At 35.2% G+C, this 25223-nt stretch overlaps 1 protein-coding gene across 3 annotated transcripts in view; it reads left to right on the forward strand.

Annotated features, from left to right (window-relative positions):
• Positions 1-25223, forward strand: part of shot (short stop) — a 248344-nt gene that overhangs the window by 6586 nt on the left and 216535 nt on the right. The gene's annotated exons all lie outside the window — the stretch shown is intronic.

The following is a 25223-nucleotide window of genomic DNA, read 5'->3' on the forward strand; positions in this document are numbered from 1 at the left end:
CAACGGCCTGCGTTAAGCAAATATGCTAACCACCATTGTTCAAGTTTACACGTCTTGTTAACAAAGAAAATAATGCGCCCGCGCAGAGTTCAGGATTCAGCCGCTTTTTTATTTGTTTAGCCTTTACGTGGCAAAGTTATTACTCGTATGAATCGTGCGGTGCAGAATAAACAAGTAATTTTATTTATGTTCTGTGTTCATTTGACATGACTTTGCGAATACCGCCATCTAGTGGCATAAGATGCACTATTGATCGTAATAATCTACCATTGTGCAGGTTTACGGTAATTTTTTGTTGATCTATGCTAAGAACTTTTGATCACAGGTCTTAACTTATCCACTATTAGAATAGGATCTATAGGTAGCATTAATACCATGGATTCTAATTGGTTACTGAGCAATACATGCATATAAGTAGTTAAAGTTGCACAAAGAGCTACGCAGCGTGCAATGCTCGTATACCAAACATCGAGATTCGACGTCGTACAAAGGTCGAATCGTGCAGTTAAAGTGCGAATAGGCGGGGGACACTTTGCCAGAAGAAAAGACCATCGATGGACCAGAGTAGTGATTGAGTGGTGTCCGAGACGGGGTTCGAGACCGGTTGGTAATCCACCAGCTGCTGCTGGTCAGTTGACATTGTTTGGGTCCGGGAAAGCAATGGATGAGACTGGCAAAGGATCGTACAAAGTGGCGCGCGAAAAGGGAGCAGTGGGGTTGATGTAGGATGAAAATTATGATGATTATAAACGATAATTCTGATTGGAGTAGCAACTACATCTTATGTGGCTACTTTACTTTTGAGACTTTACGGGAGTCAAAGTAACAATAAATATTAAATATTATGTTTCATTCAAATGTTTCCCAAAGCAATAAAGTATTCAAACCACGGCAACCCAAAACAATTATATAGTCTAAAAGTGTTGCCAGGTCAGACTAAATCGATATGCCTATCCGCAAATATTGTCAAGTAGGTATTTACGTCTTTCAAAAAGTTTGTTTCTTATACTATCAAACCCCGTCTGATGGACTAAAATCAGAAATTCTTTGTTCAACTTAATATACATAAATAACTTATTCACGTCAAAATAAGTCTACCGCCGACTTCCGAAGCTATTTCAAGAATTATCGATCAGACTGCAGTCAAGCATTTTTCATAAGCAATTTTTCTCGCATGAAAAAATAAATTAAATATCCTATTTCACGTCACGTTTTAGTCAAATTAACCAGCCGTTGTTATTCAAGAGTAAATAAGGTAGGTGTTTCTGACATTTTTGCTGTGTCACGTCTGGCTGTTGCTGTAGACTGAGTCAGGTTGTGCACGAAGGTCAAGGTCAGAAGCTAGGATACACAAAATAAATATTTTGTACATATACAATGTACAGTCACTACCCAAATTCTCCCTATGAATCCCTATGAATGTATGAGATATCTCTGTATCGATTATGAAATGGGTCAATTTCAAAATTCGAGCACATTTATTCAAATAAGTTTTATACATTTTCTTCATCTATGTAGGGTAACTTAATGTGCGGGTGATTGTATCTGTTTTCAAAAAACGCCGATGTTTAAGGAATTTGTTCATAGAGAAAAGTGCCACACGTTAGGTTTGCGCCGATCGACCGGACTCGACCTAAGCTGTGCTGTTCGTAGCGAACTTTCAAGCAACCAATATAATTTAATTGGTTTGTTTAATTGGTTGTTCAATACCCAGCTGGGCGGGGCACTGGGCGACAAAACCAATAGAATTTCATAATTTTTAACAAACTGAACTCTATTGGAAGTCTTATCTACCTATTGATTTCAACAGTATTATTTAATGCACCTACCATCATATTCATAAAACTTAGCATAGCATAGCTCAGTATAGATCGAGTTCCACCCTCAAAGCCCAGAGATAAAGCCATGCAGCCAAGTCACATTATTACATTACTCACCAATACATTATTCCACGACCTTGCTCCACTGTTACAATGTCTCTGAAAATACGCCAAGTTTCAGTTTGATTGTCAAATCGTCATTCAAATTCGAAATTGGGAAATACAAAGGAATCTTTATTGCTTTGTAACGAGAGTAATTTTAGATTATTTTGTTAGTCTTTGTAGGTAATTCAGATCCTTTGCCGGCTGTACTCCGTACCCTGAAACAGTTTGTATACATTGCTGGTTTTCCATTGCGGTAAATAAAATCTCTATAAATATATAATACTTACATAAACTACGGATGTTGGTGTAATCGCGTCGTAAGAGTTCAGCAATAGTGTGTAGCCGACATAAAGAACGTCAGGTAAGATATAATGATACAAGAACTACCCATGGCATGGCTCAATGCAAAAATGCATGCATGGAAAAATCCCTTTCGTAATTGCGAAAGTATGCTAAAAGAACACCCTCATCTCATCATTCTCATTAAAAAATGCTGGTAAAACCCACATAAACTGTAATTTTATTCGTATACTTCTGAAATAAATTGTTGAACGAGTTGCATCCTTGGAGAGGAGACTGCTAGACTAGACAGACGTCTGTCTATCTTCGGTATGTCGTAAAAGGCGTTGGGAAATTAAGTAAAATTTTATATTTATTTCTCAAGTAAACCCGACTTAATAATGTGCTGACTGTCCTTAACAACGAAGAACTATAGATACATGGCTTTGGTGAAACTTACATATCATAAGAAAAATTAAGAAAATCAGAAGTATATATTGCATGACCTAGTTGCTTTATCACTACATAATGAAAGATAATGATTTGACAAACGATGAATAAATTACTATAATTATGTGGTTTATAAATATCTGAAATGGCTCTCGAAAGATAATCTTCACACTAACACGTATACTCCCACGTATTGTTGTAATAAAATAATAAAATAATAAATCATTTATTTGCCAACAACACAATTTCTGTACAAAATAATTATATGTATAATGTAATGAGTTACATTGGTGAAAGAAAACTTATCTATCTTGACCCATTTTGAAGCATTTGTCCTACTTAATTGCTTTAAAAATAGAGAGGTATAAACTATTCAATTAAATCCAGATTCCAATGGCCTTGGGAGAAATACAGAATAATTTCTTGTAATAAATATAGGTATATACACATCAATAAATCTGTTTTTGAAAAATGAGATGAAAAAATCTGGAATCGAGCGGTCATCATCTTCATCTCATTATTATTTTCAAAAATAAGTTAAAAAGCATGTGTGATAAATCTGTTATCTACTTTTTCAGAGAGTAAATACATCAATACTCTTGTAAAAGTACTCTTTTGTGGTTGAAGTAGCGGAGCTGGCATGAGTTTTTGTATGAACGGATCGCTTTTTGAGAAATATAATAGAAAATGAGCAGCGCCTGTGTCGAGCCTGACAAATCTTTATCTGGAAAAAAAATAAATCTAGACTGCACTATATTTTGATCTAATTTCTTTTACACGATTATATAACATATTACACCGAAAGCCCAAAAAGTTAATGTTAATTTAAGAGGTTATTATTCTTAGCTCATGGTAATATCGGCTCTCTTCTGACATTCTGACATGTTCCGAATTCAAACAAAGCTGTAACAAAAGACGCCCTAGCCTCATACCCGCATACTTCATTATTTCACATAATTATAGTCGACATAGAAAACGTATTACGTACGTACACCGACTGAGCCGTGAAGCGATAACTGGAACACTTTCTTTTTGTGTAAGAAAAAATGTAAACTAGTAAATTACTGTCGTGTCGGTACAACAACACTGTTTATCAGTAATAATGGATTTAATGAGGCTGTGATTATATTCTTCGCGTTTATATTTTTAACTGATTTTAACAAAACAAAAGATCTAATGTATTAGAAATATTTTGACATATTGGGAATTATCTTTCTTGATTTTATAGAATTTAAATAAATTTACTTTGCTTCAATGTAAATTTTACATTGGTTTTAGATCAAATTTATGAGATAACATTTAGTATCGGAATAACTTTGGTTATTCCTAAAGGCAGATTAGTTTATTAGAATTTGTAATATCAATAAAGTTTATCGTATAATATTTAATTAATTCGACAGATAACGACTTTGATAACCTTTTGAACGATCTGAATCGGAGTGGTTATTTAAATTGATTCGGACTAATTCGTAGTTGGTAGGATACATTTAGTTCCATGAGTTCCATAATTAATAGGTAAGTGTGAAATGAGGAATTTTGAACATGCCACCGAGTACAAAGTAAGTCTTCGACTATATGGAAATATTGATCGATAAAAAGTCTAACCTGGCTGTAAGTGAAAGTAGTCATCGCAATTTATCGATTAAAAAGTAATTACTGACCTCTGTTCGTCGTTTTAAAAAAAAGAGTGCACAATGGTTGAGGAGAGGTTGGGACCCTGACCGCACATTGGCCGCTCGGCCCATGCTCGGCCATTGAACCGCGATTACAACCACAGATTGGTGGATTACGCGCATGCGCTGGCCGCTGAGTCACGCGGGAAATCATTGTTCGATTCGAATTCAAAGTTGAAATCAAACGTGACGTTTGAACGGAAGGATCCATAGATAACTTTTATTGGTTTTTGATTGCCTATTTTGGTAGTTTATGGATCTATTTATGGATTGGCGCCAAAAATAAACAACAATGTCAGAAAAAGTTAAGTAGGTATCTGTACAGCAATAAACTTTTTGTTTGTTTCATGTAATCAGTTGATACATGAAACAAACAAAAAGTATATGAAATGAAATGAAAGGCATATGAAAGCCTAAGTGTTAATATGATAATCTTCAACCTTTTCGGGAGGCCGGATTCCGCAATCAGTTCCAAAGAATCCGCTTATCTGTGTCAGTATATCAAAGTTAACATGAAAACATACGAGGGGAAATGAGCACAAACACGAAGCGTCTTTTTCGACTTGTTAAATATTTCTATCAAACGATTCTTGGATTTGATTCACTCCTCTGATAATCTATATGGGTAAAAAATGTACAGCAAAAGAAACTTATTGTTGGTAATTATTAACATGTAAATGAAACATTGCGTGATTGGTGATTGAGCTGAGCATGCAAATATGATATGGCAGGCGTGATATGATTTAATTATGACATGACAAGAATAGAAAGTCTATTAATGTGTGTCTAGTACTTATAAGCTAAATCTATTGTTAGTTATTTTCGAGTAGAAATAGCAGACAAATTTATTTAGACCACTAGGCAACATGCTTACAATTTGCTTGTAAAAGTACCCATTAAAAAGTAAGTTATTTTAAGTTTTCACGTTAGCGTTCTGTATCCAAGAAGTGAAATGAATGAAAAATGGTTGGTGCTATTGTTAAGCTACTACCACCATCACAATTTCATAATGAAATAGTAATAAATATTTATTTCCCAAAAATATACAAAATACATTGGTTCTAAAACTATGCATCCACGAACAAGAAATCCACACCCGAACTAGATAAAATACAAATTGTTATTTAAATATATGTAATTTGATTGAACTAAGAATTTTTTTTGAAGCGTTCATGAGCGTAACACAGTTTTCTGTGTTCTCATTCCAACTTACATCACGATTAGCCTTGTAGTTAAGTACACAATTATCATAACACAGCACGACTGCGCTAACAATAAACTAGACCAACCTGTTTGGTATGCTACTGGTTTTCGGCAAATGATACTTTTACGACCTAGAGCTATCTTGACGATCTTTGTGTTTTAACCTACACAACCTGTGGGTTTATTTCATGTGTTTTGATTGGTAGATCTATACAAAGCGTTTAGTACAGGTTTTATGTTCTGATTTATACATTCTGTATTTTTAAAAAATTTAGTATTCTTTGTACTGATCGTTTATTTATTTGTTTTAAAATTTATTTACATATAAAACTTATATGATAAAAATTATTCCAAGAGTTATTTCCAATGAAGTATTGAAGCATCTGCTAGTGTTCAAAAAATACAAAATATTCTAATTAATAAGTAAATATATTAGGTAGGACAGTAACTGGCTAGTGTAAAAAAATAATACCTTTAAAATTCAAAAGGTAGAATCCACAATCAAAGATGTCGTCATCCACGATTGATTGAGCACACTGATTGAACAAGTACTAGGTACTATGACACTAGTACACAGTAAATTGATGGTACCTACTCGATAATATGATGTCACCGGGCGCGGTTCACTTGTCGCTAACTTGTCATGTCATTTTATTAACGAATAGGTGGTAAAGAGGAGCTGTAGCCATATTAGGTGAGTCATAAAGCCACGCACATTTATGATCTCGGTTACCACCTTTCGGTAGTTAAAAATCCTTTTGTATGTAAGGACAAATAAATATATAAGAATATATTTATTTAAGTATTTAATTTCGTAAGATAATAAAATCGACCGGATATTACTATATAATGCTTGTCTATTGTACAGCCTATTATGCAGACTGACGGCGCTGTAAAAATGTTTATTTTATTAAAGTACAGGTTACTAAACTGACTACCAATACTAACCCAATTCCAAGGTGTTAGTAGTGCATACTGATCGAAGAAACTAACGTTAGTCGGTAAAATTCCCCCAAATCACTAAACCACAGAGAATTCCCTGAAAACCCCACTTCATCACATTAGTGCCAACATAATGACCATTTATAACGACTAACGACTTACTTGTCAATTATTGTGCGTGAAAAAATATAATAAAACCTGCGGTATGCGAAAGCATGGTTATATGTTGGAGATTATTTAGTAATGAATCATACAGAAAAACTGTAATAATATTTTTTTAATCACATGTCTATGAAATAGTCTATGGTTGTGACAAAAAAAAATGCCTATGAAGAACATTCGATTCCGAAATTACATTGTTTTGTTCAGTTTTTTTTTTAAATGTTCGCTACTTACTGGAAGTGTTATTTTCTAGTAAAAATACAAACAAAACGCGACATGTATACATAATACAGAAGACCCTAAAAATAAAGATATTCTATCGCTGATAATGAAACATAATACTCCATAGACTAAATTACAAGAAACAGCGACTAATCTACCAGTGTTGACTCTCAAAGCACGTAGGACAGCTGTGCCAAGCCGGGAATCGAACCGGTGTCGGATGTCACAGTCACGTGGTATACGGCTGCCTATTTTGGGTGATGACTGATGGACTAAGGAATATACGTGACAGATAACATTTAATTGGAGGTGACGGAAATCCTACCAATATTATAAATGCGAAAGTTTGTGATGATGTATGTGTATGTTTGTTTCTCTTATACGCATAATCTACAGGACGGATTGTTTTTAACCTGGAATAACACATATATCAGCTAGGCTTTTGCAATCGAGAAAGCAATCTAGGTAATTAACCTATATACCTATTAGTTAGTGATTCATTCCACAACATGACTCTATAGGTACTTAACGTTTAGTAAAAGAAGACAATATTGGCAGAAACATATCTAGAAATCCGATTTCGTGGTTAGCAAAACATCCTCTTTCCATTAAATTTCCCCGTGTCTTTTTCGATGATATTATGATATTCAGCCCAAGTACAGTTGCATAGCGCTATGCATTCAAATCGGAGTGCATGTCACTGCAGTCCGTATACACGTATTGAGGACAAATCCGGGTAAGTTATTTGGCGTTGCGAAGAATTGTATTAATTTAAGGCACCATAATACGGAATTACGACGACTTTATGAAATACTAACTGCGCCCCGGGGCTTTGCTCCCCTGGAAATTTCGGTATAAGTAACGTTTGTGTTATACATATTCTACCTGTGTACCCATTTTCATAACAATCCGTCCAGTAAATTTTGCGTGAAAGAGTAACAAACTTACATACTAACATACATCCTCACAAACTTTAGCATTTATAATATTAGTAGGAGTAATAACAGAATATACAAAATCTAGCAATAAATACAGAGCTATATTTTATCGGTACTAGGATCACATAAACTAGAAACAGGTGTTATTGCTTACAATTACCAGTAGCATTACCAATTCATTAGTTGACTACCAGGATATAAATCCACAGTCGCGGGGAGTCCACTTTTATCTTGGTGTTAAAATTTTCTTATTGATTTCGTGCGCTCGTTAGATAAAATGTTATTTTACGGTATACTGAAACGAAATTAAACTATAACATATCCTGGCTTCTCACGAATGTATTTCTTCATATTTATTTCACTCATGATTGGCGATGTGCCGCTAAGAAATACTCTGTTCTCGAAAAGTTCCTTCCGCAGAATTGCCACAGATTTCCAAGAAAAAAATTCATTGGAAATTTACGGTATTTCACCACATCGCACTTGACCAAGGGGGACATCGCTACTTATTTAATTATCAATACATACCTAGTATAAAACCGTCGATTACCGCTGTCTGTCACCCTTTCTGTCTTAAATCTTTAATACTACGCAACGGGTTTTCATGCTGGTTTTTTAAATAAACAGAGTGATTCAACAGGAAGGTTTAGGTGTATGTTAATTAATCATGGTTTTATCTAAGCGAAGCTGGTTAAAGTTATAAATAAATAAATATATTAGGACAAATCACACAGATTGAGCTAGCCCCAAAGTAAGTTCGAGACTTGTGTTATGGGATACTAACTCAACGATACGATATTTTATAACATATACATATATAGATAAACATCCAAGACCCGGGTCAATCAGAAAAAGATCATTTTCCGTCATGACCCGACCGGGGATCGAACCCGGGACTTCTCGGTTCTCGGAAGTAAACACTTTACCACTGCGCCACCGAGGTCGTCGAACGATTACCTATAACACGAAGTCGAGTTATAGGTAACAAAGTCTTCTCCCTCCACGGTCCATACTTTCCACGATAGAGCAAAACTATACAAAAATTTCTTGTAGACACTCGTTAGTAGAAAAAACATTAGACGATCATGTTGTGGAAAACGAAAGTAACATGCATAAAGATGATGCGTTTACGTTGTTTGAGGCCATTCAACCTGGAATGCGTTTAGTTTAGGATTAAACATGTATAGATAAGCATACATGTAGATAAGAATGTCGTCAAGGATCCCAATGGTCTGACAACTAGGGATGCCCACGACCGCGCGGAGTGAAGGCGAAAATATAAGAAAGCGGATCCTGGGCTCCGAGCCTCAACGGCTGATGAAATAACCGGTAAACCGGTCAGATGAATGAGAGAGAGTAAATAAGCGTGAACACCGGTCATAGTCCGTTTTTCACGGACTTTATCGTATTATCGAATGCTCGCTGCGCCCCGGGGCTACGCTCCCGTGGGAATTTCTGGGTAAAAATTAATGTTATTCCAAGTTATATTCTACCCGTGTACCAAATTACGTAACAACCCGTCCAGTAGATTTTGCGTGAAAGAGTAACAAGCATACTCACAACTCACAAACTTTCGCATGTAGAAATTAGTAGGAAGCTTCCCTCAGCGGTGTTCCCTAATACTTTCGACACTGGAGCCTTCAAGAAAAGAGTCTATCGCTTTTTCAAAAAGTCAACAACGCATCGGTGACCCGTATCGGGTTGCCGGTGTCCATGGACTGCGATGTTTGCTTACCATCAGGCAACCCGCACGCTCATTATGCTATAAAAAAACCAGTGTAGAAGAAAACCTATTTCTATCACTATATAGCGTCTTCTAGCTTTTTCGCCCGCGTGTTTTTTCTGGGATGAAAAGTACCCTATGTCCTTCTACATACTTCAGACTACATGTATACACAATTTCAAGAAGATTGTTCGGATAGATAGAGCGTGAAGTGGTTCTTGGCGGTCACAGACCATAGTGAACCCAAGGCAATGGTCTGTGAACAACAGGTGATGGCTCCACCTGCCTATAGACATTGTTTCTATGCAACCATGCATGCAATGCGTGCTATTTCAATTAATGAAAGTATTTCATCTAATGAATAATTAATTGATTGTAATGGCATGGATTAATCTACATCGAATGATTGTACTATAAGCAATTTTATTGTAGACTAGCTGCGTCCCGCGGCTTCTCTTCCATGGGAATCTATGCTAATATTATAAATGCGAAAGTCTTTCTGTTGGCTTTCACGGCTAAACCGCTGGTCCGATTTTGATGAAATTTGGTATGCATGTAGTTAAAGTCCCCCGTTCAAACATAGGCTACTTTTTTTTTAATCAACCCCCAAATTACTATCATTTATTTCCATAGAATTTTTTTCCAGTAGAATGTAATATAATTGTAAATACCATATCATTACTTTAATCAATCTATACTATTATTATAAAGAGGTAAGCGTTTGTGAGTTTGTATGTTTGAGGCAGGTAATTTCCGAAACTATCGAACAGATTTCAAAAATTCTTTCACCATTAGAATTGTACATTCTTCAAGATTGCTATAGGCTATATTTTATCTCAAAATTCCCATGGGACGAAGCCCCGGGCAACATCTATCTATAATACAGCTTCCGTCGTGCTTCAGAGATGTGACAGGCGACCGATGTGGCGGAAACCGCAAAAAGTGGTCGTATGGGCGACCTCCTAAACTATTGCAAAAAACTTGTCACGTCTCGTATAGTATAGACAGTCCGTTGGTTAACTGTTTTTGTTTCCACGTTAGTCCGTCTATTCCTTTTGTACCCCATTATTAACCCCCGACCCAAGAAGAGGAATGTTATAAGTTTAACTTATCGTCCCAAGTGGATGAACCGATTTTCGTTTAGTTTTTTTTTTGTGTCATAAATAATTTTATCCCGAGTGTTCTTAGCTGTGTTTCAAAAAAGTTCCATGTTCCCGGAAAAAGAACTGTTCACGTGAGAAATTGACGCGGGCGAGGTAGGGGGCAAAAGCTAGTAAATAGTTCAATAATTTGTTAAAATTAAATTATGCCAATAAGATTATGTATTTTTATCATGTGTACATCGGATTAACGATCATTTAAAAGTGTCTACATTAACTAACATTATGCCTCATACATTAATCTTCTCAATTAAATTTGTAACGAAGCGAAACCCGCCCACAATGTCACTGACCTATCCCAATGAGATTAAATATTGCACAGAACGGACACTCGTTTATGCGCCTAATGTTGTTTGCATCTGAGAATGCTCAATCATTATTTTAAGCAAATAGTCTCTCTCACTCTCAATATCGCGTGTTCCTTGTTACATTCGCGGCTGTGATGCCCCACAGTGTAAAAAACAATAATTTTAACTTTTGTAGATTTGGCTAGGCTTTTACAACCATCTGCCTGCCTGACATCAATCCTTTTTGGACGTCAATGCTATTGTTGCCTATCAGCTGGGAAGGCAAGTGTCTTTTAGTTGCCTTGTTCGCAAATCCACGGGAGGATTTGGAGTTATCCTATTCTAGGACGGGACCACACGGCACGCAACATATAGTACATATAGTCAACAACACGCAAAACTGCTCAAATAAATGTATTTGGATAGCTTTATTTAACCTATTACCGTGGCATAAAGATCAGCAGGGTAACTTGATATGCTGTTTACTGTACTTTACATCTTTAACTCTTGTGTTGACGTTGACGTCAACATCAACGTTATTACAACTTCAAAGTTGTAATAACATTAATCCCGCGAGATTATTATATGACGTCCTGAGCGACAAGACGATGTTAAGCAATAATTTTTAATTTTGTTCGCGTTGACATAATAGGAATATTTACAATGTTCTCGATGACACTGTAAATTGACGTTTGGTACTTTTTGTAGGTAATACTTTAAAAGTTCCTCCTGTGGTTGAATTTGAATTTGTGGTTTACCATCGGTAGATCTCAGCCCCTAATTTTACTACTGGTTTCAATTTCAATTGCCAGATAACGATCTACTCGTAGAACTGAATAGATGGCTTTCAGTCATTATAGTTTGTTCCAATACGTGGTCATTCAAGTCGACTAAATCCAGTCGAGTAAATCTAAAAAATGTAAATCTTTTATTGGTATTTTTCTTCTTGATCTCTTTTCCCTCTTATGTGGGGTCGGCGTAATATTTTAACCTTCCATTTAGCTGTGTCGCTTTCCATTTCACTTAACACACTATCTTCCTAGATACTTTCTCTTCAATTATATATTAAATAAAAAATAATAATCTCGGTAAAACCTGTGACATTGACAAATTTCGATCGAAAGAATCGTTACAGCACAGCCTCAATTATTTTCACATATACCAACCTCAAATCAGTGTCTCATCTATTCTATTGTTTTATTTAATCTTTGCGCCCACGAGTTCGTTTGTCGTAGGTCGTGGCTTAAAATAAGTCGTTTGATTGATATGAGATGACGACCGTAAACTGTACGACACGACATGTAGGACGGTTAGTGACGCCATGATTGTTTTTTTTTCTTTTTAAATAAAGAAACTATTACCGTCACAGAAGGATAAGTCCACATAAAAACGGAAACGTATTATTTCGTGTATATTTAAATCCTTGAGGGAGAAATATTGTAAGTCGAATTTTGCTGTGTGAAAATGAATTTTTTAGTAAATCCATACTAATATTTAATAAACACACTTTTACGTTTATAAAAACGTAAAAGTGTGTTTGGTTATCTGTCACGACAAAACGGAGCAACGAATTGTGGTGATTTTTGGTGTTGAGATAGTTGGAGATCTGGATAGTGTAGACTACTTTTTGCCGCGAGCGGAGCCGCAGGCAACAGGTACTAGCGGACCTATTTAATTACGTACGTATTTTTCAAAACTAGCCAAATTTTATCACTAGACTTTTAGATGAAACTGGGTTTCATATGAAATCCGTTCCTGTCAATTTTTCCAAATTCTAATTTAGAAGTATGAAAAGCGTATTTTTTTCTTTTTTTTTTCTGTAAGTATATATGCCAGTATATAACCATATTGCAATTTTATGCAATTGCTAATTATATAGCTAATTAAACAATTAGATCTGCATTCTCGAGCAGCGTCTATATAATTGTAGACCATATTTGTAATTATTTTGTGTACCAACTAATTAAATGGCGCGCACTTCCAACACGTCGTCACTTTAGGGTTGTCAAATCTGCGATTTATTATTTTACTCGGCTAAGTGTGTGGTTCACCTAGGTAGGTGAACTGAGTGGACCACCAGTAAGGAAAAATGCCTGTGGTTCACCTAGGTGAACTGGAGGTAGACGACCGGCGAGAAAAAAAGCCCATGGTCCAACCAGGTCAACTTAGCAGGTAACTTTTTTAGCATAATTGAATCTTCATTACTAACAGATTGAGATACAACTTAATATTTGTCATATTCCTGAATATCCTTCAGAAGATTAATTTACACACGTATCTAATAACAAATAACAAACATATTTATGGGCGATTCTCTGTAACCTCTTAATCGGCTGTCCGTTAAAAAATAATAAAGGAATCATTAATGTTAAATTACTTTTTTCTAAGTACAACAGTACTTTGTCTCATTTAACAGTTCCCTGTTACGTTAAAAACAGCCTTGATGGCTCAAACAGTCCTCTGTCATGATTTTTTGGAAAATCGTTAATAACTCGAAAAATACGCATAAATTCAGTGGGCTCCCTTATCGAACTAAAATAATAGTTAATTTTCTTCAAAATAAGACCTGATTTTTTGGCAAATTTTAAACATAATTGCCAGGACAGCATTTATATGGAACCTGATATTTACTGTGGTACATTTTATTTAAAACTTTTGTAATTCGTTATCTTTCATCTTCGCGTACTGTTGTCATTCGAGGCTGTGACGCCGGGAAGCCTCGTATCAGAGTAAAAAATAAATCTTAAAATTTGACACTGAAAATTTGACTATGAAAATTGTGCTCCTTCGACGAAAATACATTTTGCGTTTACCTCGAATGATAGAACAATGACCGCTTCCTTCTTTTTGCGTTGGGGGTTAAAAAGTAAAAGCTGAACAGCCCTGGTCACAGGCGAGTGGCGTCTCACTGAGAAAGTGCCCGTTACGGTGTATAAGCTTAGCGTTTTTACGCAACCTCTCAGATGTCGCAAGTCATAGGCGGTAAGCGGAAAGAATAATATTTTTTTTAATATACTACTGAGGCAAACAGGCATGGGATGTTATCACCGCAGCTGATAGACGCCTGCAATATCAAGTATTACAAGTTGCTGACCCGAAAGAATCTTTTCAAAATAATCTTTTCACGCCCTTTTTAAGAACCCTTATTGATTACAGACATGTATGGAAACCACAACACTAACGTCTTTAAACTTTAAATATTCACTCCAAGTCCGTCATGTACGACGTCAAGTATGACGTCATGGAAGGCAAATGGAGAAACTACAACACTAACGTCTTTCATTTATGTAACGGTTTATAATATAGACCTTTCTGGATTTATTTAATAGCGCTAGGGATATACCTATATGGTGGCGATCTTTGATTTGATCGCATCGAACACTCAACAGACTCATGTGGCTTTTTCTATGTTAGTCAAGCATTTCAGAACGTTGTTCTTGTCAGTACAAGAATAACATTCTTAAATGCTTGATGATTGAAGAACTCCATGGAGTGGTCTCTAGGAAAACTATGGCAGGTGGCTCATTCCACAGTCTCAGATTACGCGAGATGAAGTTCCTTATTAATGATGCGTATTGTACGCAAAACTGAGACCCCAAGTTGTTAGGATGAATCACGTCGTCGGTGCAAATCTTGCATCACATCGACGCCTCATCTCTTGAATAAGATCCGTTTACTAAACCGTGACGTGAAACAATCTATTAATTTTACTTTGAAATTGTAATGAGTATTGATTTTACTGATACATAAATTTTGTTTCTTACAATCAAAAGTGTTTCGCTGCATGTTTTTTTTTGTATCATTAACATTTTTTTTGTTTATTCCCTCGTTTCATTGAGGAGTTCTAGCCCATACAGCTAGTCTTTTGTTAAATATATATATTTATTTTAATAAAAGTGGTTATAGTCCACTGAAGAATAAAGAAGGCGTAAGCCACGTCTGTATTGGTGTACCATTAACATTAAATTACTTTTGTTTCTTTGATTTTTTATTATTGCGTTGCCGTCGAACGTACCTTCTTTCTTTAAATTTCTTTCTTACATGACAATCCTTGGAATTATAGAATAGGAAATAAGTCGAATAGAAGCAAAAACATTGACCAAATAAGTAGCTTGTTTACTTAAATTAACATAGAAATGAAATTTGTATTCTGCATATATTCTTATGTCTGGTATTTACATAATAATGTTATGCTGCTTTTGTAACAAAGACATTCAGGTATTTGCGGCATTTCGTAAGAGCATAATAGATATGTATATTTTGCAACATTTTCGCAGATATTTTTTATAAATCACACCTCATTTTCAACTATATTTTGATGATACATAGATAATATTGTATCATATTCTTATTCATTAAAGCCACGGTCTATTGCTCCGGTGTGCTCCATCACGTTGACGTTCGTCGACGGATCAACGCGGAACAACGTACGACATATGTCAATGTCAAAACCCATAGAAAACAACGAAGCACAACGTGGTGCGTCGTCGTAACGGAGCGACTGAGCAATGAGCCATGAGGAATACAACTATGAAGAAGATTCTTCTTTTCGAGTCGTTATGACTATAATAATGTGAGACTTTGTTGAAGCCTTGTAGAGGTTGTCTATGGTAGTGAAGTGGGAGGACAGAATTGACTGGACAGAACCACAGTCGCAAAAATAGTGGGCTTGCACTTTATTTTTGACTTTGTAAATAGTGACTTGTAGTGGTAACGTTTTTTGTTACTTTAAATATGTGAAGTTGTTCGTATTAGGTCACTGCCAAAAATACTTACAAATATTTCTAAATGAGACTTTGTATAAAAATTACCCATGAGATCATACCAGTTACTTTTGTCATATATTATTTTGCAAATTTACATGGTATTGGAAACTGTTTTGCATAGTACAGCCCCGATCCAAGCTTGTGCAGTTTAAGAAATTTCTGTATAAGCGATATCATTATGTATTTCGTATAATTATGTATTTTTACTAAAGTTATTATTTAGTTTGCCATCCATGTCTTCCATTTAAATTTGCATAAACAGCCGGAGAAAGATTTTAACAACACATTCTAAACAATGTAAACACATGACTCATTTGCTGTTTGCAAATAAATAATCTTGTCTTTGTCATAAATTTTCAGAGATACTTTAAATGGGAAATTAACTGAAAATATTTATTAACCTTGTCTTTATTACACGGTGTCTTAAAAATGCTACATAATCTCATTAGATCTAAATATAACACTATAATGAATCTACGTGACATCACTGTTGACTCAAGCCCTTTGATAACGCTATCAGGTAATCCAAGGTCTAATCTACGAGGAAATAGGACCACATAATGTCGCGGTCATGCCGTCATTTCATATATTATGCCGTAAAGATGTAATAAATAATATAATAAATTTCAAGGTCAATAAGGTCAGCTATACAACCTTATATATAGTGATGTCAGACAAGAACTTGACAAAACCAGAAACTAGACGGAAAAAAAATATGGATTTATCGCCCTATTTTTTAAAGAATTACCATAAATACCAGGAAAATCTCATTTAAACATTACATTTACTTAAACTATAAGTGGACTATGTCTGTACAGAGATATTATATAAAAAGTTTTGAACGACACGATCTTTGCCTTATATTTCATTTTCAACAAAAAGAAAACAAATATACCGACAGTGAAGGACGGATATGAAGTTTTTTTAACTTTGAAAAGAACGGGAGAATAATTCGCTTTTGTGCGTATAAAACGATGAAATCAATGACTGTAGCTTTTGTTCAAAGTACTAAAATACATATCATGTCTTGTTGTCGCGACTTGACTGTTTGTAAAATAAATGATTCTAACTTAAAATATTCACCTTTAAATCTCAATATGTAAGAATATAAACCAGACAATCAGGTGCCACAAAAGCTCTTAAAAGAATAAAGCCATTAAGGTCCATACTTTTGATATCAATAAGTGCAGATAGCCAATAACCGGATCACCCACACGCATGTTATCATAACAATCTCATTCGGTACAAGTTACAGGATTCAAGTGATGACGGATAAAATATATGATCAAAATTTACATAACCTAAATGAGTCTTCAATGGCTTGCGGGAACAAAATAAAAAAAAATAATCTGCCAGCTGATTATCCTCCCGCGCAGATTGTAAAAGTCAATCAAGGGAAAGGGCTATAAATTGGAGATTATTCCCACAAGCGATGGGCGTTTAGTTTTGAAGATATAACCATACATAGGGAGGGACAGACAGACAGCGGAAAGCTACTTTGTTTTATACTATTGTATAAATTTATAAATAAATTGTATAAATTTATAAAAAAAAAATCAATATTCAATAGAATCAATCAAATGTCTTTGAATTAAAAAAGAAATTCAAAACCGCTTCATTGTACACCTTGAACCACCTGACTTCTTAATCGTAAGATCGTATCTCAATGATTGAAATCTGAATGGCAGATAATTTGCATTGCGTATTGTAAGGTCTCCGACCTTTGGTAGACTAATTTGTAGTCCAAACAGCAATGCAGTCTTTAAATTACTTTAAGTATCTAATTTGTAGTCATGCAGTCGATAAAGATACGGTGTTTTTATTCAATTTATTTTTAAAACTCGCACGCCTGCGCTCGCGTGTTCGTCCTTGTGAATTTCGCCGTGGTACATAATTTTCGTGTTTAGAGAGGAAATGCTATAGTAATATCTGGTATCTATTATTAGAAACTAGCTGCGCCTAGGGTCTTCACTCCTGTGGGAATTTTGGAATAAAAAGTACCCTATGTGTTATTCCAGGTTATTTTCTACACGTGTAACAAATTTCATAACAATCGGTCCAGTGGATAATGCGTGAAGAGGTAACAAACAAACAAACAAAGTTACTTACGCATTTATGATATTAGTTGGGATTGGGAACATAACTTATAAAATTGGGATATACATTCCTTATATTTTCTTGATAATTTTAGTACCCTATTATAAATCAAAGTCCTCTACTGCGTTTGTCTGGCTGTCTATTCGCGATAAAGTAAAAAAACTATTCCAATAATTTTCATCCGATTTTCACCATTAGCTACTTACTAGTGTTGCGATTATTTCTCGTACAACCCGCTTCAGCTCGTAACTTGTGTACCCGCTAACCGCTTAATCGTAGCACGAGGGACAAATTGGGGTCTTCACGTCAAACATTAGCATTATGCACCAGAGGACAATGACCTTAAACCGACCGTTAAGGGAAAATCGCCAAATTATTTGATTGAATCGAATTGCTTTGCCATTAGAATTTTCAATTGATAATCGGTCTACATATGTTCTTTTAGTGAATATATCAGTGACTACTTGTTATAATTAAAAGATTTTATATTCAAAGGGGGTTTCTTATCACTACATAGTATAAAACAATGGCACGTCGCGCTGTCATTATGTGTTATCCGTCAAATCATTCCATTCATTCATTTCCAAAATCAATCATTCATAAAATCTACATTACAGCAGTACAGGGGGCTTACCATTATTTCTTAACGCGATCCACTTTACGACTTTACACTTTACGAATTCGTTACATCGACTTAATTTTTTCTATGAATGCGATTAATTTTAGGTGTCTAAATTGAACTGAGTTGCATTGGAATCGTTTTGTAAAAGTCGATGGTAGGCCTGCAGTTAATCACTTTACAGTCAGATAGTAAAATAATTCTTGTCTTTGTTAAAATTTTTAAAATTGTAATAACATTGCGGTTCGAAACGCTGCTTGACCGATGTTGATGAAAATCCATTTTATCCGTGCTTTTGTAATATTGGTATTTATTGCCATTTTCGTAGCGTCATGTTTTCGCTACGTATGTATGTACGTACACATTAGGAATGTATTATATCTAGATAAGATAACGAATCATAACACAACATTAAGTACATAAATAATATTGATACGTTTCATGTTCGCCGCTAAATTTCGTTTTTGTAATATTTTATGTTTGTTAGTAGATTAGCTATTTATCACATTTAGATCCATACTTATTATATTTATTAATATTTCGCTAATATTATAGATGCGAAAGTCCACTGTTTGTTCCACTTTCACGGCTAAACCGCTGGACCGATTTCGATGAAATTTGGTGTGCTATATAAGATCCCCGTTCTTATATAATCTATATATATCTTATATATATATATATATATATATATATATATATATATATATATATAGGATCTTAAGCCGGAACAGGCGTTCCGGCTTAAAAAGTAGCCGATATTACTCCTGAAGGTTTCGTCTGTGTGCCAAATTTCATAAAACAGTCCAGTAGATAGTTAATTGAGTTTATTCATTACAAACAAAAATACAAATCTTTTCTTTTCATAATATTAGTATGGATTGGCCAGATTGGTCTGGGAAGTATAAGTTTATAGAAATCTTTAATCCACCGTCCATATAGTTTTCTTAGTCTTAGTGTTTGAATGATGGTGATGTTGAACAAGATTGCTCAATTACGTCCACATTAAATCGTACTTGTTGTCAATCAGTAAATCATTATTCACAGATGTCTTCATAATCGTTTAGTGGATTACACAAAGGTCAAGATCGAAGGGTGACGAGATCTTGTAATTTGTGTTTACGACATTAATTATTAATATGTTAGATGTTTACAATATATAAATCCTTTCATATGTAAGAATAAATCCTCTTTGCTTAAGGTTTATTTTTGTTTATGACATGACAGAACTTCATGTCAGTGAATGAATAATATTTTGTGGTAGGTGTGATAGGTGATATTTTTATTTCCTTTTGTTAAAATAAATATTCCCTCTAATTATTTGATTTATATGAAAATAGGAGAAATAATAACTGTAAATGTTGTTTTTCTTTCAGGTAAGTTTTTAGTTATAAGGTCTGAAATAAAGATTGTAAGGTATTTGTAAAACATATCTAAGATAATAAAATTTCTCTTTCAGAGCAACTCAATTTTTATTTATTCCTCTTCTAAGTAACACATTATACATATTATAAAACAAAGTCTGATGCGAGTGTCTGTCTATGCGCGATTAACTCAAAAGCTACCGCACCAATTCTCACCAATAGACAGTGATTCCCGTGGAAATTTCAGGTGTATTATATGCAAAACAATATTCAAATAATGTATTGCCATTGCTTTTGTTTTGATAAGCGGCTAAACCGAGACTTATTCATAATTACTTATCATCTCATTGTGCACAAAATTAAATATAGATACGACAATATTATCAAAGGTCGAAGCTTATCAGAGGTCACAGCGCGCAAAAGCATCAAAGTGATACACTTAAAAGTAGTTTATTAGGTCAATATCCATACTGAAATTATAAATGCGAAAATCTGTCTGTTTGTTTGTCTGTCAGTCTTCACGGCTAAACTGCTGGACCTGATTTTTACCGAAGACAACGGCAAACCACCATAAATAGTGCCAAGAAAATAATGTGTTTCATTCCACGTAATGACCACGACACGACCCTCAGCCATGAGGAACACACAATTATGGGGTCTATAGCTTTCCCTGTCTACAGTTTATGAAAGGTAAAACTCTTTTTAATGACAACACATCACTAGAATTTTCATAATTCCCGACTAGATTTTAACAACCTATTTGTATTCCGAACTTTATGACTACCGTTCATGATAAAACTTTATAGTTTAAAAAAAAAACCTAATAATTTGATGGTAGCTGGTTCTAAACGATTTTATTTATGGCGCGGCGGAGTGTTGGGTATTGAAAACTCTATGATTTATGGTCTGTGGTTTAATGGAATAGCCGTCAATCTTTCATTCATGTATTAGAAGTGTTTAATAAAAATTAAAAGGTTTATTTTATTGGCTATCATCTTCCAAATACTATAGTGCCGTATAGAGAAAAAAAATGTTTTTTTTTAATTACATACGAAACAAGTTTTTATTTACTGAAAAAATATTTAAGTACTAAGACTTCTTAACATTGCCGCGCGCGGAGCCCTTCTAAAAATATGACTCACGGAAATTCCGGCGCGACACCTTGTCAAAATAAATAGGTAGGTAAGAAATATATAGACAAGGGCCTATCCAATTCTCCTACCCAGCAGGAGCAGTAGGCTGTCTCTAATAGTCGGGACGCAACGACAAAAGATCTTAGCTCTGTTTCATTTCTTCCCATGTATGAGCAAAATAGAAGAAGACGTTGTCAGTTTTCTCTGTCTCGTCTTTAACCCATTTCGGTATTTCACGAGGATGTGACGGTCGACGATTTGGCCGTAGGAAACTGGTACTTGTCTTGGCTTCCACCGCCAAATTGACATCATCCTCGGATCGTCGCTAAACTGTTTATTAATTTAACTTTGTCCACACATTTGGGTATTACTCTCTCGTTAACTTTTAAAGACTCGTCTAACCTTATTTAAGAGTTAGGCTCGATTCGTGTTCCGTTGCGCCGACGCAGCACTTTGCGGCTCCGTTGTTCTCCGCTCTGACATTGCGTGTGCCAACGTATAAACCAACGTAGATGTAGGTAGGTCATATAGGAGATAAATATTTTTCAAGTCTCAAAAAGCATTCTAAACTCCAAACCGATTTGAAGGCAGAAAAAAACGAATTCGCACGCTGTCGCTAATTGTACAATACGTGCGAATGTTTGTCTGTTTGTTTCCTGGTTTGTGTGAATAGTATAATTACTTTGGAAGGTGATAACACGTGATAACAAGCGGACATTTGCTATCAAAATGCGACTGATTAACTTCCTTATCCTTATATTATAAAATCCTTTGTCGCCTCGTCGCCTTCACGGATTTTCTTGTTGTGTTCATAGATGGTGTGATTCCTGACGAAGGTTTCTCTGTATATTAATAATGGTTTAAGTCGGCGCTTGGTTTATAATAAAATTTGTAATACCTATATTACAAATTTTTTTCCTGTTTCACTGTCATACTTTATTCTTTTTATTTATATTTTCGTTTCATTTCAAGAATCCTCAAAAATCTAATCACGCAAATTTATAGCAAGACTTGTAAGCACAGAAAAAACTGAGTTTAGTTTTCATTTTGTAATGTTACTAGCCCGCGCTTTCGCTCGCGTGAATTTCCCACGGGAACATTTATTTTAACGGGATCTAATGTACCCTATGGCCTTTTCAGTATTTCAAACTACATGTGTGCAGCAGATAAAGCGTCGTAACAAATTGATTTTCGCATTTATTAGTTAGGTTAGGATTAGGATGAAGCGCTGGACTTTTCATTCACAAAACGCAAAGCTGGCAGTGACCCAGTGATTCCGATTAATAAGTATCAATTTAAAATACAATACAATATAAATACAATGGTATTAATGAATGCACAACTCATACATTACTCAATCCATTGTTTTGATATTTCAATAAGATTATTGTATATATATGTCGGGAAATTAACTATCAGAGGCGTTATTTTGACTCGGAACTAACTAAAACACAGATCGGCAATCAAGATGTTTAGTTTAATTTCGTTAACACAATTCTGAATTTAAATTAAGAAAAATCAATAACGAAACAAACGATCCGTCGCGATAAGGCGTGTTCACTTCGCGCCAGCCGAACTCTGAGTGCCCGCTCGAACGACGCGTCGCCCCCGACGTTCCGTTAGCACGTGACGTTTGCGAAACTAGCGCCATCCGCTGCCGGTGCGGCAAAGTCACGTACTGTGTCTCGGTATGGTCAATTGAGCCTCTTTTAATATTCGCGCCGACATATATTTTTTGTTATAATCTGTACTTCTTACCCAATGCTCTTAAAAGGTTGTTTTACATTTCTTTCAAGTCACCTAGAGAAATCTGATTTATAATTAACCTATAATCGTAATTCATTAAAAAGATAAAACAATATTTTTTTTCTCATTCTGTCAATTTTGTATGACAAAAGATGAATAACGGGTTAAAACGATGATCCACACAGACACATGCCAACACGAAGGCGTGAACATTGCGTAGTTAGTATGAGTGCTTTCATTTACCGCAATGAAAAACCAGCAATGTATAAAGAAAGTTTGGCAGTTTTGACCATATGGTAAACATTTTGGCGACAGTGTGGAGCTGGCATAACAATTTTCGAAAAAAACATCGTTGTTTGCTGCCTCGCCAATTATTTATTTATACATGTTAAAATAAGAAAGTAAAAAACAAACACTGTTCGCGTGAGAAGTACGTTTAACCGACTCGACCGTGAAAAGGAGTTATGTAATTCAATTTTGATGCTTGATTTAATTCGATTAGCGTTCGTTGTGTGGTTGCGTCATTTTTTTTACAAACATTTAAGTGACTAGTCGCCCGACACTATCTATTGGTGAAAACCGCACAAAATCGGTTCGCTAGTTTTGAGTTTATCGCGTTCATACAGACAGAGACAGACGCGAGACTTACTTTTATAATATGTAATGATTAGCTGTGTTCCCGGTTGTTTCCTATAACTATATCCTATATCTATTAAATATTTCATCACAATCGAATTAGTATTTCAGCCGTGCAAGCGTGACAGACAGGCAGACTTTCACATTTATAATTGTATATTGACAGTATGTACATGGATGTTGATCCATTGTTAATACGCCTGGAAACCGGAAGGTTCCAGGTTCGAATCTCAGTGATAACATTAACATGCGCGCCGCCGCCGATTAGATCCAATGGCGTGTTTTGTATTTTTCTGCGCAGATTAAAGTTAACGACAAAATTGAATGGTGCAGCTGACCCAGACTGACCTGACTGTCGAATTATAAATTTAACCAAAATGTACTAATCAACAGAAGACAGTTACCCCACAATGTGAAGTGTCCTCTGTGCATAAATTCCTTTGCATGTCAATTGTTCCGAGGGACCGTGAGAAATTTACTACAGCGGCACGTGAGGCCATGAAAACAGATAAGAGACGATCACGAAATGTTAAAAGATCGATTACGAATACTATTAAAAATGAAATAAAAACAGCGGATCTATTACATTAAATAAGTAATACCTTTGTCCATATTTAGTTTTGTATATGTAAGTTTTTTCTTTTTAATTGATACGCGTGCGCGACCTCTTTATAGCCTGACGGAAAGCAAAGATTTAAGTTTTGTTTATTTACACTATTATTGCTATTAATTATTTTATGTATAGTCGACCGCATATCAAATTACATGAATTTTTGTGTCGTGGTAATAGCGGGGAGTTTTCTGAAAATAATATTGATTCAGGTAGATTGTACATTGAATAATTAATTATTTTTTTTCTTGGCACTATCTTGAAACACATGCCGACGCGAATACGTGAACATTGCGTTGTAAGTATGAGTGCTTTTATTTGCCGCAATGAAAAATCAGCAATGTATACCGAATCTGTCAAAGTTTGGCAACAGTGTGGAGCCGGCCTAACATTCTCAAACTTCTGATTTACATGTCTAATGGCCCCACACAAGTGACCGGACTGTGACTATGTCCTCTGTTTTGCGATTCACACGGGGCCGCAGCGCAGGTGGAATGTTAATATCTCATTTTATTAGGTCATGACTTCCTTGTGTTTTGGCACTTACGCGAGTGTTTCGATTTGAGAAGATTTGAGTCTTGCGGACTATAGATAAATAATAAATAAATATATCTATACAAATCACACAGATTGAGCTAGCCCTAAAGTAAGTTCGAGATTTGTGTTATGGGATACTAACTCAACGATACTATATTTTATAACAAATACATATATAGATAAACATCCAAAATCCAAAACCCATCATGACCCGACCGGGGCTCGAACTCGGGACCCCTCGGTTCAGAGGCAAGCACTTTACCACTGCGCCACCGAGGTCGGTCGACTATGTGTGGTTCCGCCCTAACATGGTTTATGTTAGGGTGGGACAGGGCTTTGGCCACTTCCCATCAGGTTGAAAGCATGCCTGTTCGCTTGCTTAGTTAGTAGAATAAAAAAAATTGGATCTCCATATGATCTACATTAGTCCCTTAATCGCCTACACGCCTCCCGTATCGACGCATAGCTTCGGCTTTAGACTACTAATAGTATATATTATATTTTGTAAAATAATAATGTACCTATAGGCGGTATTCAATTAAGGATAAGGTTTATGAAGTCTATGAAGTGAATGGTATGAAGAAGGTTTATGAAGTGTATTTTTAAAATACTAGGCGTGATTTATTCAGTTGTATGTAAATTATTATAATGGCATTTTGAAATTGGATAAATCAGGTTTTTAAAGGTGACCTGTATCCAATCCTAATTAATATTATAAATGCGAAAGTATGTTTGTTTGTTTCTAACTTCTTCT

Source organism: Plodia interpunctella, chromosome 22 (assembly GCF_027563975.2).
Source record: "Plodia interpunctella isolate USDA-ARS_2022_Savannah chromosome 22, ilPloInte3.2, whole genome shotgun sequence".
In the NCBI taxonomy this organism is placed as follows: Eukaryota; Metazoa; Arthropoda; class Insecta; order Lepidoptera; family Pyralidae; genus Plodia; species Plodia interpunctella.